This window comes from Lycium barbarum, chromosome 7 (genome assembly GCF_019175385.1).
Source record: "Lycium barbarum isolate Lr01 chromosome 7, ASM1917538v2, whole genome shotgun sequence".
Lineage (NCBI taxonomy): Eukaryota > Viridiplantae > Streptophyta > Magnoliopsida > Solanales > Solanaceae > Lycium > Lycium barbarum.
Window position 1 is genome coordinate 131,089,635 of NC_083343.1, and position 6,600 is coordinate 131,096,234.

The 6,600-nt window shown below is 39.5% G+C and overlaps 1 pseudogene; it reads right to left on the minus strand.

Annotated features, from left to right (window-relative positions):
- LOC132601968 (extensin-2-like) lies at positions 1–3,326 on the minus strand (annotated as a pseudogene).
- Between the last annotated feature and the right edge of the window lie 3,274 nt (positions 3,327–6,600).

The following is a 6,600-nucleotide window of genomic DNA, read 5'->3' on the forward strand; positions in this document are numbered from 1 at the left end:
TTAGTAGTGGACCGGAGGTGGTGGCGAAGCGTAAATATGTACTGGTGGAGGAGGTGATTTCACAGGTGTAGGAGGTGAGCTGTAGTAATAGGGAGGAGGAGGAGATTTTACTGGTGGGGGAGGGGAATGATAGTAGTAGGGAGGTGGTTGAGAAGGCGACGGTGGAGGAGGCAACTTGTAGTAGTAGGATGGAGGTGGTGACGGGGATGGTGGAGAAGGAGACTTGTAGTAGTAGGAAGGTGGAGGAGAAGGTGACGGTGGAGGAGGTGACTTGGCGTAGTAGGGTGGAGGTGGAGATGGGGAAGGTGGAGGAGGAGACTTGTAATAGTAGGGCGGTGGAGGTGATGGCGATGATGGTGGTGGGGACTTGTAGTAATATGGAGGAGGAGGAGAGGGAGATGGTGGTGGTGGAGACTTGTAGTAGTAGGGTGAAGGAGGAGATGGCGATGGTGGTGGTGGTGACTTGTAATAGTATTGTGGAGGGGGAGAAGGGGATGGATGGGGAGGAGATTTGTAGTAGTATGGAGGTGGAGGAGATGGTAATGGTGGTGGAGGAGACTTGTAGTAGTAAGGTGGTGGTGGTGATGGTGAAGGTGGTGGTGGTGACTTGTAGTAGTAGGGTGGTGGAGGAGATGACGATGGTGGTGGAGGAGACTGGTAGTAGTATGGTAGAGGAGGAGATGGCAATGGTGGTGGAGGAGACTTGTAGTAGTATGGAGGTGGGGGAGAGGGTGATGGTGGTGGTGGGGACTTGTAGTGGTAAGGTGGGGGTGGTGATAGGGATGGTGGGGGAGGAGATTTATAATGGTAAGGAGGTGGAGGTGATGGTGACGGGGGTGGTGGAGAATTCGTTGATGGTGGAGGAGATTTGTAATAGTAAGGCGTTGGGGGTGATGAAGACGGGGGTGGTGGTGATTTATAATAGTATATAGGTGCAGGTTTTGGTGATGGTGGAGTTGGAGACTTGTAATAATAAATTGGTGATGGAGACTTAGTCGGTGGTGGGGGAGACTTGTAATAATAAGTAAGTGGTGGTGGAGATTTGTAAACGTATGTCGGGGTTGGGGGAGGTGGTGACTTGAACACGTACTTCGGTGATGGAGAAGGTGGTGACTTATAAACATAAGTCGGTGATGGAGGTGGAGGAGATTTATAATAGTATGGAGTTGGTGTAGGCTTGGGCTTTTGGCATTTCGCATAAGGTTTCTTAGAGCCATAAGCAAATGGTTTTGCATAGAGTACAACTTCATATCGATTCTTTGACTTTACTTTGAGGTTAGCACCCTTTATTCCCCAATGAAGGTTTGTAGGAATGTTACACGTTGAGTCCTTTGGGGCATTGCGAAGCTTAGCCTTGCAAGCCTTTCCTCCATATTTGCGATATTCAAATCCTTTTTTTGTCACCAGCTTTGCAAGTCACTTCAACAACAGCATCTAATCCATATAACAAAAGAAATAATACATTAATTATTTAATACTAAAACAATAAGCTGTTTATGATAGATGATCATTTAGATACCTCTCTGCCTTATTTTTTCCACTTCCTGCAAAAGCAAGATTTAACTCTGCCCTATTCATAATATAAAATAAAACTAACCTTTTCATCACATGATATATAAAAACTTGTTTTCTAGCTTTATGATGATATTTGTTATTCTAATAAAAGTAACAAATTGCAAGTTAATTGCCGACTGGTGTGTCAAGAGTCAAGTGTCAACACAGATTTTTGTCAGCTCCGCCTGAAAATAAATCACTCTCGAAATTAATTACGAAGCAAGAACTAACTACTAACTATACTATTTGCTATATTCTTTAATGTAAATCCATAGTAACAATCATATTTATAGTCGTTGCTTATAAACTTTTTTAATGTTTTAATTTTAACTACACATATCAAAAAGAGAAACGGATCAAAATATAGACACATTTATGAATTCTGCTAAGAGCGTAATGAGCAAAGAAACAGAAAGGAGTATATACAGTTAAATAATTTTTTGATAATAAATTAAAAGAAAATAAAGAATATTGAGTGTAGTAAACTATAAAGACTATGTTACCTTTCAAGTGTTTCTTGCCGTGAGACAATTCTGGGTGCTTCCAATCATAACATCTAAAACAATAAACTTTGCCGACAACTTTGACCACAAATTGATGATGTGGAGGATAGTAATGAGTTGGTGGTGGTGGTGAATTGTAGTTGTATGGCGAGGGAGAAGACTTTTTTGGTGGTGGTGGTGGAGACTTGTAGTAGTATGGAGTTGGAGGTGATATAACTGGTGGTGGTGGGGAAACTGTAGTAATATGGTGGAGGAGGTGATTTCTTGGGTGGTGGTGGAGAGTTGTGGTAGTATGGAGGAGGTGGTGACTTAATAGGTGGTGGTGGAGAATTGTAGTGAATATGGTGGGGGAGGTGATTTCTTTGGTGGTGGTGGTGAAGAGTAGTGATATGGTGGAGGGGGAGACTTCACTGGTGGTGGTGGATAACTGTAATAGTACAGGGGAGGAAGTGACTTAACAGGTGGTGGTGGAGACTTGTAGTAGTAAGGTGGGGGTGGTGATGGAGATGGTAGAGGAGGAAATTTGTAATAGTACGGTGGTGGTGGTGATGGTGATGGAGGAGGTGGAGATTTGTAGTAGTAAGGTGGTGGAGGAGAAGGTGAAGGAGGTGGTAGAGCTTTATAGTAGTATGGTCCAGGAGGCGAAGGAGAAGGTGGCGGTGGAGAGTTATAATTGTATGGTGGTGGTGGTGATGATGAAGGTGGTAGTGGAGGTGACGGTGAAGGGGGAGGTGGAGACTTGTAGTAATATGGAGGTGGCGGTGACGATGATGGTGGAGGAGGAGACTTATAGTAATATGGTGGAGGTAGAGATGGTGATGGAGGTGGTGGAGACATATACACATAGGGTGGTTGTGGAGATGCCGATGGAGGTTGTGGAGACTTATATACATATGGTGGGGGTGGAGATGGCGATGGAGGAGGTGGAGACTTATACACGTATGGTGGTGGTGGAGATGGCGATGGAGGGGGTGGAGGCATATACACATATGGTGGAGGTGGTGATGGAGAAGGAGGAGGAGGTGCCTTATAAACATATGGAGGCGGGGGAGAAGGTGATGGACGAGGTGGAGATTTGTACACATAAGGTGGTGGCAGAGAAGGAGAAGGAGGTGGTGGCGACTCGTACTCATACGCTGGAGGTGGTGGAGAAGAGTATACAAGAGGGTCTGCTGACACTATATTAGCAACCGCCAATATTGCCAATGCCATTAAGATTTGTGGCAAATATCGACGACCCTTGGTAGGGCCGCCACCGTGAAGCCTCATTTAGCCGGATAATTCCACAACCTAGCCTTCCAAATGTGGCTAGTCAATCAAATCTCCAAAATTTTTGAAGGGGAAGAAGAAAGGAGATAACCTTAAAGGTTTTGAGTTGAGAGGTGATGTCTTTAGAGTATTGAGTAGCCAATGTATTTATAGTAACACCCCTTAGAACTACTTGCTAGTAAAAGGCTATCTTTTTTTTTTTTCATCAAATTGCCCAGTCTTTCTCTGGACAGTGTTGTATTAGCAAAATATTACAAGGAGGGGGGCTGGGCCTAACCTCCATTACAACACATTATTTGGTGATCCCATCACCATAAAAAATTCCAGAATAGGCTGAGACAAGGAGGCCAAATTCTGGTGTCGTGAGCATTCTAACTAACATAAAAATTAGCTTTGTCAAACTTGGATCTAATGCAAGGCATTTGGATCTTATCTAGTAGGAAAGGGCCTCTAGTTAGTCTAGGCATGTCAGAGTAACGATGTACATGACAGTTTTGGCTGGAACTAGAGGCTAGCTTTGCCAAACTATCCGCTACTTGGTTACATTCTCTAAAGCAATGTTTCACCGGGAAGTTCGTTTCCCGTTTGATTTTCAGAATCTTGTCGATGATGTGCTTTAGCTTCATGTTTGAATTCTGTCGATCAATCATGTTTGTTATCACCATGGAATCGAGTTCCAAGATGAAATCAAAGTACCCCAACTGGTGACACCATGTCACCCCAAATTCTGCCGCAAGAGCTTCAGCTACGTTGTTGCTGCTGCACTGCACAGTGATAGAAAAAGCAGCGATCAAGGACCAAATTCAATTGGTCTGACTGATAATCAAAGACAAAAAAATTATAGAACTCTCAACTAGCTGGATTATTAGTCCTGTTTTGCTTATAAAAGTCCACTTCTTGATCACTTTTGAATATTTCCATTGTATTTCTTTAACAAGTAGTAATTTGATACAAAGAAACATACGGTGTAAGGGAAAATGGTTGTTAATTTTCAATATTTCCACTCTCTTATCATCTTGGTTTGCATGTGTTGCCTCTCATGGACAGTAACATGCCTATCACCTCACAATATGTATATGCTTCATAATTTCAAGAAAACAGAAAACAGTACAAGTATTTGTTAATAATATTAAATGGTAATCATATACATGGTTAAACTGCTTAGTTTAGCATTTTTTTTTCTATCTTTTAGGTCACTAGTGGCAACGAAATCAAATTTAAACCCTTCTTTTCTGATCTAATATAAGATTGAAGGAACTAAATTAAACATTTACTCTAAAACATACAAGTTATTCAAACTGTAGATCACTTAGCTTAATGGATTATGACCCAAGATACAACTTTTTGATAATGTCGTATATAGTGGTGGAGGCAATATTTTCATCAAGGGACCGAGTTTGTTCATCATCTACTATATACACATAAAAAACTATTTTTAATTTATATAGATACAGTAGGATTGTGGGATGAACCCCTTCTAGCTAGTCTCCTAGCTCTGTCACTGATTATATATGTGTTAGCTCCTCTTTTGTTTGTTGTGAAAGCGCTGTGGCAGACAAATTAGTAAGAACTTATTCTAGGATATTGTTGTTTGCTTGTACATCTAATTTCAGGAGTTCGCGACTTAAGCGACACCAAAAAATAATAATTTGGAACCAAAATAACACAGAAAAAAAAAGTTGCAAAAGTAGGTTTCACTCACAGATTCTGTGCGTGAAAGTGGCTACCTTTTTTTTAAGCTATCAAAAAAACGTTTTTTCCATACTTTGGGCAAAGATTAGTCATGTTTCAAAATCCGGAAATATCAATATTTTATATAGAACTTAACATCTTTTTTTGCGTACAATAATGTCGGCTCATTACATCAAGTATAACTAAACATTTGGATCGTCATTTTAGGGGTTGTAAAGTGCCCCGAAGTAAGTTTTGTTTGTTTGGAAACTTGTCATCTTTAAGTTTAAGTGTCATATTTTATAGGGTTTTGATCTAAGTGTTTTATTATTTAGTCAAATCGAATGTACAAATAAAAATATTTTGATCTACCTTTAATTTTTTATATTATGTTGTTATTTTTCTTTTTTGTCTATTTTGTTTTTGCTATGTCTTTTGTGTAATACGTATTTTTTTTAAAGTAATGTGTATTTTGTATTGTTTGGAAACTTGTTATCTTTATGTTTAAATAACATATTTGAATGTACAAATATAAATATTTTATTTAACAATAATTCATCCAATATGAGAGGTTTATACTAATTCAAAAATAATTCATTCCATTAAATTACAATATTAATTCAAAGCAATACAATACTAAATTACATTAACAATACAATATTCAAGTTCTAGAGGCTCTATTACTTCGAGACGTGCTTGTAGCACCACGTCCTTGTTGCCCACACGAACGCTTGTCATGGCCATATTGCTTACATGTAGAGCACTTGCGAGAGTAAGTTCTTTCACTAACTGTTATATCCCGTATTTTGCGTATTCGGATAATTCAAGATAATTGCGGGAAGTTAAGAGTAAGGCTATATTTTTGACCTTGTTTGGCACACAAGTTGCTTATGAAAATTTTGGTGTGGAAATATTAGGAAAGGCTAGGGGTGAAAAGGAAAATTCGCAAGATGACTCATAGAAAAAGGGAGGAAGGCTAAAGGCAAATTTGGAATTTGAAAAATAAATTTTCATGGATTCCAAAAAAAATAAAAAAATATAATGGTCTTGAAAAGGCCAAGTGGGCCGTCCAAGTTGGGTGGGCTAAAGCCCACATGGGAGTTAAATAAAAGTGAATAAAGATGACCCATTTGCTCATTTTTCATCTTCATCCTTAGAGAAGTTTCAAGAAACTTGGAGAGGAAAACATAAAGGGCCATTTCGGCCATGGCATACCAAACAAAGCCTTGGAGAAATCTTGATCAAAAAAATATTTTCTTCTAGCAAATCAACCAATTGGAAGGTCCTCTTTAACGTGGGAGAGTTGTTGGAGCAAGCCAAATTCTTATTGGTGCCAATTACAACCTTAGCCAAGTTGAGAAGTGAAGTGAAGAAAGGTAAGGTTAAATCCTCTTTTTCATATGTCATGAATGTTTTGTGTATGTTGTAGTATGTAGAAGTGAATGAAATTCATGAAAATATGGATATATGTGTTGTGGCCGTGTGGTTACTGTATGGTATGGAAGAGAATGAATCAATTTTTCTTAAGTATTTTGGTTGTTGTTGTAATGGAATCTATGATGGGAATGAAAGTTTAATGATTCTAGTTGAAGTTGTAAGTGTT